The sequence below is a fragment of the Neurospora tetraspora genome (assembly GCF_033439725.1).
Source record: "Neurospora tetraspora strain CBS 560.94 chromosome Unknown B0H65scaffold_4, whole genome shotgun sequence".
Lineage (NCBI taxonomy): Eukaryota > Fungi > Ascomycota > Sordariomycetes > Sordariales > Sordariaceae > Neurospora > Neurospora tetraspora.
The window spans coordinates 1,475,885-1,484,106 of NW_026944386.1; the positions used below are offsets into that span (position 1 = coordinate 1,475,885).

General features: G+C 30.7%; 1 pseudogene across 1 annotated transcript; it reads right to left on the reverse strand.

Annotated features, from left to right (window-relative positions):
• Positions 1–4,120: 4,120 nt before the first annotated feature.
• On the reverse strand, positions 4,121–4,206 carry B0H65DRAFT_t270 (annotated as a pseudogene). Its single transcript has one exon. The product of its transcript is annotated as a tRNA-OTHER (tRNA).
• Positions 4,207–8,222: the final 4,016 nt, after the last annotated feature.

The following is an 8,222-nucleotide window of genomic DNA, read 5'->3' on the forward strand; positions in this document are numbered from 1 at the left end:
GGTTCTCCGAATAAAATAGTATATTTAAAACTATTACGTTTTCGGAGGGCTACTTCGTTTAGAAAGTCTTCGTTTGGGACGAAGGGGGCGAGCTATGAAATAGCGTGGATAAATTTATATTTTTTAAATAATTATAATAGTATATATTATTTAAGAGAATATTTAATTTAAAGAATTAGAAGATAAATAATTTAATAATATTCCGAATATTAATTAGCGCTTTCCTTCTAATTTACCCTAATTATTATCATTAAATAATAGTTTTTCCTTTTTAATTTTAGGGTTCTCTTAGAGAATTATCTATATAGTACGTTTATTAGCGTTAGGTAGAGCAATAAGTATTGAATTTTATTAGATTGTTGTATAACTTTTACAGAATATTGAATTTTTTAAGATGTTGCTTATAGCCGCCTTAGCGATTTTAGGAGAAATAGTAGAAATTTGGATAGGATTAGGATTTTTTTACCCTTTGAGGCGGATTTTAATATTAGGTTAGTATTCGATTTATTTTAAAATTAATTTAAACTCTTCGTTTCGGTTATATACGATAGGAAAGTAAATTATATTTATTTTATTTTTCGTAGAAATAATTTAGAAATCAGGGTTAGGATTTACGTTAAACAACTAAATTAAATTAAGTATTGGGTATGACTTTAAACAATTATTAGGATAAACATAATTTCGTCTTCTACGTATTTTATTCTAATTATAATTTGGAAGTAATATAATAGTTTATTTAAATTCTATAAGGGTAATAAATATTATTGGGGTAAATATATTTTTAATTTTATCCTTACGTATTTTATTCTATTATATTATTTAATTTTATATCATGATTTTAAATTATTTAATTATTATTTGAATATTATAATTTAGACTCTATTTAAATCTTATAGGGGTAATATCCCCTACGTATATAGGATTTGAATTTTAGGGGGTGAAATGTCTTCCCCTATGGGATTTAGATAGCTATCGCTAATTTAACCCTAGTAGGGGAAGAAATAATTAAGTGAATACCCTTATAGGATTTAGATAGTATTTATTACGAAATTCTTACCCATTTATAACGTACCTACTATATAAAGTAGATTTTTAATATATTATTCTATAGTCCGTCAGCGTAAGTGGTAATACGGTTAGTATTATTTTAGTATTAATTGTAGGCGGGAAAATAGACATTTGGGTAATAATTTAATATATTAGTAAGCCGCCGGTTTAAACCCGGGGCGGATTAATCTTTTACTTTTTTTTTTATTTAAATTCTAATTCCCTATATTAATACCTTGTAAATATATTATATTATATTGCCTTTGGAAATATCCTACAAAATGCGAAATATACGCAAGATTAATTTATATTATTAGTACCCTAAATTATTTTTAATTTAATTTATATAAATATTTAGAGGTTTATTAGATAGTAATTGTACAAAATCGTTATTAGAATTAAAATTATCATTAAAATATACCCGTTCGCCCTTATTACTCTTAATAATTATTTCTCTTATATTCTTTTCTATTTATTTAGTAACCCTCTTAGGGTCTTAGATAGTCGCCTACTTATTTATTCGCAATAGTTCAAACTTTTTCTCGTTAAATATATTGAGTTTCGATTTTAATAGTATAGTAAGCCTAACTTGGAGGATATTGGGGGTATTAAATCCCGGATCGCTAGGCGATTAAAATTCTGTAATATTTCGCCGCCTTTAATCGTTTTAGCATATTGTATATACGTAATTAATAACGGTTTATTTATAGACAGATTTGTATGTCTATTAGTTTAATAAGTTCTTATATCGTTTTTAATAACTTTCTGGATAGTTGCGGTATATAGATTAATAGTAAAAAACCGGACGAACATAATCTTAGTATTATAGGTCGAATTCTTGTTTTATTTAATATCGAATGCAAAGGATACGTTAACGTACTCGAGGGCTATATTAATCGCTTTCTATTAATTATTAACTATAGAGTACTATATTATATTAGATTATTAAATAGTATCGGCGAACGATTCGTTTATAATTTTAAAACGAGATAAATATACGAAGTAAAATATTTCGGGTCCGTAATTACTAGATTTACTACTATAGAATAAGATAGGAAGGAGGCTTATTATTTCTTATATGATGTTATAATCCCTTAATAAGATAATTTCGTTGAGGATTATAAAGATACGAATAATTTATAAGTAATAATATATATTGCAATAGTTAATATTAAGCGCCCCTGAAGGCGTTTTATACCCAGTCTACATAATTGCCGAAAAGACTTTATCGTTAATTAAAGAAAATTATTAATTAATAAAAGCCTGTTTAACGCTTTTTATATTCTATTATATAGAGGATTTAATAATATTAAATTCCAATATATAATTATAGTCGACGAGCTTAGCAATAAGGAAGGTTAAGATTTTAGAGGTAAATATATCTTTGAATAAATACCGACCGTTATAAAATTTAGTATTATATTATTTTATTATCTTATCCCTTCTAAGACTTTAGATATTTTATATTATAAGAAGTTAAAAGACGCGAAATACTATATTGACGTAGTTTATAAGGATATAAAAGAACGTAGATATAAGAAGAGTTTATTATTTATAATTATATACGTAGTTAATTTTAAGTTAGTCGAAAATAATATGGTGAATAAAAGACGTTATTTTTTAGTTACTATGGACGAGGATAAATTAGTCGCTGAAATTATCCTTATTAAGTCTGAGAATATTAAGGAAGAGTTTGTTATAAAATCGATAAACGCTAGCGAGTTTACTTTCGTCCTTTAGAATTGCCGGGGTTTATAGGATATAACTTTTAGCGGTTTTCAATTGTTTAACGATTGGGAAAAGAGGGATAGATTATTTTAATTTCGACCCGAATATAGTAGTTAATCGATTTTTAGTAAGATAACGGGCTACGTTATCGAAGGATGGTAGCGTAATGTTTAAATAGTTAAAAGTTATTCTAATTCGAATTTAATATATAGGCGTTATTAAAATAGTGTAAACGGGCCGTAAATATTAGGATTGCTAATAAGGAAAGAAGTAGTAAGATTCTATATAATATTCTTCCAACTGATATTAAAATTTTATATATAGTTTATAAAATTAAAGTTATTATAAATAATAATTATATTCGGATTATAGCTAACGAGTTTAAAGTTTATTTATGATTATATAAGTATATAAAAAAAATAGCGGAGGTAGGGATATTTAAATTTTATAAGGGGTGGAGGTCTGCTCCTATAGGATTTAAATATTAGGTTACGTATTATAGAAATATTAATAAAACGGTTAATGGTTTATAGCGTAATTCTATAAGAAGAAACTATATTAAACCGGGCTAGTATATTATATACGCGTAATTATATAGTAATATTCTGAAAGTAGATACCGAATAATTTCGGGATAAATATGTTTATTTAGGGTATATAGGAGTTTATAGTAATAAATACTATTATAATTATGCGATTATAGATCTCCCCTTTTTTCCGAATATTGTCTTTTAATTCATGAGAACCCTAGTAGGCGCGTTATTATAATAATAATGATCTTATTCACGCTTTGACTGTCTAATTTAACTAGTCGCCTATTTAGGCATGCGGTCCTTCGTCGTTTAAAGCCGGGCGGAAAAACCGTATATCCGCCGATACCGGGTAAAAACCTCCCGCGTCTTTACATCTATTGTTTCCTTCGTTCATTCCAAGCCTTCCCTTCGTTATCCTCTTATAGCCAGCCCCTCCACCCCCACCCTTTCTTCACCGCCCCGGGGACCGTCTGTTTTTATTCGGGGTAATATTTTAGGGGGAGGGGAGAAGGGACTTACGGATTTTCGATCGGCGTTCTTAAGGTCTTCTTTCGGCCCGAGGGCCTTAAATTCGAGGCGAGGGCAATCATTACCATACTTACTTAGGGAATCGTTCGCTAATTAGGCAGATGGCTGTCGTGTCACCATACGGGGTGATTGCTTTTCGAAGTAGAAAGAATCGACCCGAATCCACTTTTCGGCGGGGTACCCAGGGTTTTGGACTAGGGATAGCCCTACAAGTTTAACTACGTACTTAGGGTGGGGGAAGAATTCCAAGCCGAAAAATTCCAAGCCGAAAAGATCGGATGGAAGAGAGGGGAGCGGGATTCGAACCTACGACCTTACGGAAATCGCAAGGCAAATCCAAGCCCAGATCTTCCCAATTGAGCTATCCCCCCGGCGCGTTATTATATATATAGCGTAGTAAGTAATTTTATTAATTCGGGGGTAATTCTTATTAGGGTTCTATATGTAGATCGAAGACGAAAGCGAATTTATATAATATTAGAAATATTTTTAATAGTAGGAGTATTACTAGCGAATTGTTATTGGATTACCTATGACTATGCCTTGTACATGTACGGCTCCTGCTATTGGTACTCGAGCCTCGTACTATGCTATTATTATTATATTATTGGCCAATAGTATATTACGTATATATGTACGTATAGGTCTAGCTCTAGGCATAGCTCAGCCCTACCCTATATCGCCAGACTTCTATATACTTCTCCCTCTTCCTCTCTTCGTACAATTACGTATATTTAACTTACCCCTTAACTATCGCTTTGCCCCGTAATAATTAATTATACTTACTATTACGTTGCGAGCGTATAACCCTATTCTAATTAATTAATTGCTGCCGTTATAAGATTTTCCGATGTGCCCGCGATTGTCGTACTATGATAAGAGTCCGACTTTGAATTTAATAAATACTATAATTATACCGCAATTCTTACGGAGCGCTTATAAAATAATATACCGCTCCTTAAATTATAAAGTAGCCTTCCTTTCTATATTAATCGAATTAATTAATATTGTCCGTTACCAATACCAACGTCGCGATTTTTACTGTCGGTTCAATTATCGACCCCGCTTACGAATAATTATTCGAGAATATTACTAAGGCCTTTAACGGTTACTTAAACCCAAATAACCCAATTGAGTAGTCCGTTTTCGACTTCGCCTTACAATTCGCTAACTACGCCGCCTTCCCTTACGTAATTATCGCGCTTACCCGAGTTATTTATAAGGATATAATTAAAGCTAATAATTTTACCGCTACCGCGGAGGATGCGCTTATTAATAAGGACGCTATGATTATTAATCTCAATCCCAAAATTATAAATTTAAATAATAAAGTCGGTTACTTCGAAAAGTAATCTATAATTATTTAGAGTAATTTCGTCGATATTAATACTTCTTTCAACGACGCTAACGAAGCGTATAATAAATTAAAGAAAGACTCTACGTCTAAAATTAAGGAAAAGAACGATACTATTAAAGACCTTCAGAAGATTATCGGTCTAAAGGTAGTCCCCCCCGAATTTATCCCTTTATTTAATAACGACGACGATATATTTACTACTATCCCCAAATCCTGGATTAGTAAAGACCCCAAAGCTTTTATAAGCAAGGGTAATATTATAATTAAACGTATTAAATCCTATTGCGCTTAGCGCATTAAAATCGAACTATATTAGTTTTAAAACTTATAATATTTCGAGGCCGACGAACGCTTTAAATTCGTTTAAATTATACAATATTTTAGTAGCGCTACGTTTTACGCCTTATTCCCCTAGATTATACCGTTATTAAAAGAAACCGATATAAATAAAAGGAAGTAGAAAATTAGCCAAGATTTCCTCGTTTATTTAGACACTAAATATAATTATATAGACTTTACTCTAAAGTTTTATTGTAAATTTGAGGGTTTGAAGATACATAAAGGATAGAAGTAATTTAATTTCGAAAATAAATTTATTACCCTTATCGACCGATACGATTTAGATAATACTATAGAAACCTATTATTTTAAAATAAAAGTTACTAATAATATCCGTAACGTAATCGCGTACTAATAAGACCTTCCCGCTCTCAACGCTTACGAGAAGTAACTTACCCTTTACTACAAATTCGGTATTAATTTCGAGGATTGCGATTAGCGTAATTAAAACGCTACCCCCTTCTATAATAATAATTCTAATAGTAAACGAAAAAGCGGAGGTAATATTTCTAATACTAAACGTACTACTATTTAAAGCGGTAATGCCATAAATATTAATACTATATCCGCTCTTAATATTTTATTAGCTAAAATAATTAATAAGGCTATCTTCGACTACCGTTTCTAAAATAACCTCTATAAGCGCTACGGTAGGGAGGGCTATTAGGCTATCAATTATCGCAATAGTATTAATACTAATATCCTTCGTACTAAAAGAAATAGGAACCGCCGCAATAATTACGGTCGTAGTAATAATAATAATAACGCCGGCGCCGCCAAACCCGCTATAGGCTAGGCTAGTTATAGTAACGCCGCCCGCGTCAACGCTATAGGTATTAAAAAGGCCGCTCCTACCGCTCCCACTACTATAACTACTCTAACCCCGGCTACCCCCATTATTAAATATAGCGTAGGAAATATAACGCCTCCCTATTAAATCGCGCGGAAAAGTTATCGTTTATAATAATAATAAAAGAGGAGAATATAAATTTAGTAAATTTAAAAGTAATTTAATTAAAAAAACTAACTTTAAATAGCTATAATAATAAATCTATCCTCCTTCCTATTTATATCTTTTATAGATTATATAATATTAAAAATAAATATACCGCTTTAATCAATAGCGGGTACTCTACGCTCCCTTTTATCGATTATATTTCTACTATATAATTAATTATATTTCTTTTAAAGTTACTTAAACTAAAGGTACTATTTCTCGCTAATAGAGTACCGTAGGGATTAATTATTAAATATTACCAAACCTAATTAAAGATCGGATATTATATAGAGACGATCTTATTATTAATTTATAATTTAGTAGCCGACTACCCTATTATTCTTAATATACTCTAATTAAAATAGTATAACCCCGTAGTTTCGTAACCAGATAATTTAATTACTTTTATAAAAAAGTACGCCGGTCGATACTTACTAATAAATTGACTAATTACCCTTCAACAGGTACCTAAGGTATAGGACTACCGTTAATACTATACCGAGACTATCGACTACGTAGTTATTCTATTACTACTCATAAAAATAAATAATAAAAAAGACTTCGAACCCATTATTATTAAAGATTTTAACCCTATAATTACTAACCGCTTTATTCCCGCCTAACGAATAAAGAGAATAGCGAAATAACGATTAGCGAGGTTAAAAACGCGCCGAGCGCGCTCTAATACCCCAACGCCCGCCTTAAATCCCTCCATTACCCCAAAACCCCCCGTTATTCTAAAACCTACCCAATTAACCGCCAAACCCGTAATCTACTATTAAATCGCCGGAACGTAGAAGTCTAACGTAAATTATTATATCCTAATCTACCGAACCTATTATTCGAACGACCCTATTAACTCGAATAATATTAAGGACCTTAATATAGCGAACTTTAATTAATTTTATAAAATATATAAATTAAAAGTATTTTATATTTAGTACGAGGAAATTAAGGAGGTTATTAAAGAAGCTAGAGCGGAAAAGGAAGCCCGGGCTAAAGAGAGAAAGGGAGGCGCCCCAAATTCTAAGGGAGGAGATAATAAAGGCATTATCGATAGAGCGGTAAGGATAGGATAGATACTTCGTTAATAGATTTATTAATAGAAAAAATAGTAAAGGAAATTATCATTAAAAAGGGCGTAAAATATAAAATGCTATTAAGGAAGCGTTTTTATAAATAGATTAATACTTACGTTAGTAAAAACCCTAAAGTCGCCGTACGCGCCGCTAAAATCGCTAACGAAGTATATTTAAATAGTATTAAGGGAGATTTCGAATAATACGAAGAAGCTATTAAAATTACTAAAATCATTGAAGAGGACGTTATTAAATTCTACGAAAAGGTTGATAAATCCTTTAAGACCGATTAAAAAATTAAAAAGAAATTCCCTAACTAATACTAAAAGTATATCGACGTTTTTAAATTAAAGAAGGTTATAGTTATACCCCCGTACTACGCTTGTAATTTAAAAATTGAGTTTAAGCCGGGTAAACAATTATTATATTCTTAATCCCGCCTATTTAATTTAAACGAATTAAATATTATTAAAAAATAGATTGATGATAACCTTAAGAGTAATTTTATTCGGCCTTCCTAATTAAAAGCCGTTTCCCCTATCCTCCTTATAAAGAAACTAAGCGGAGGAATATATATTTACGTCGATTACTAAAGGATTAATAACGTTACCTTCA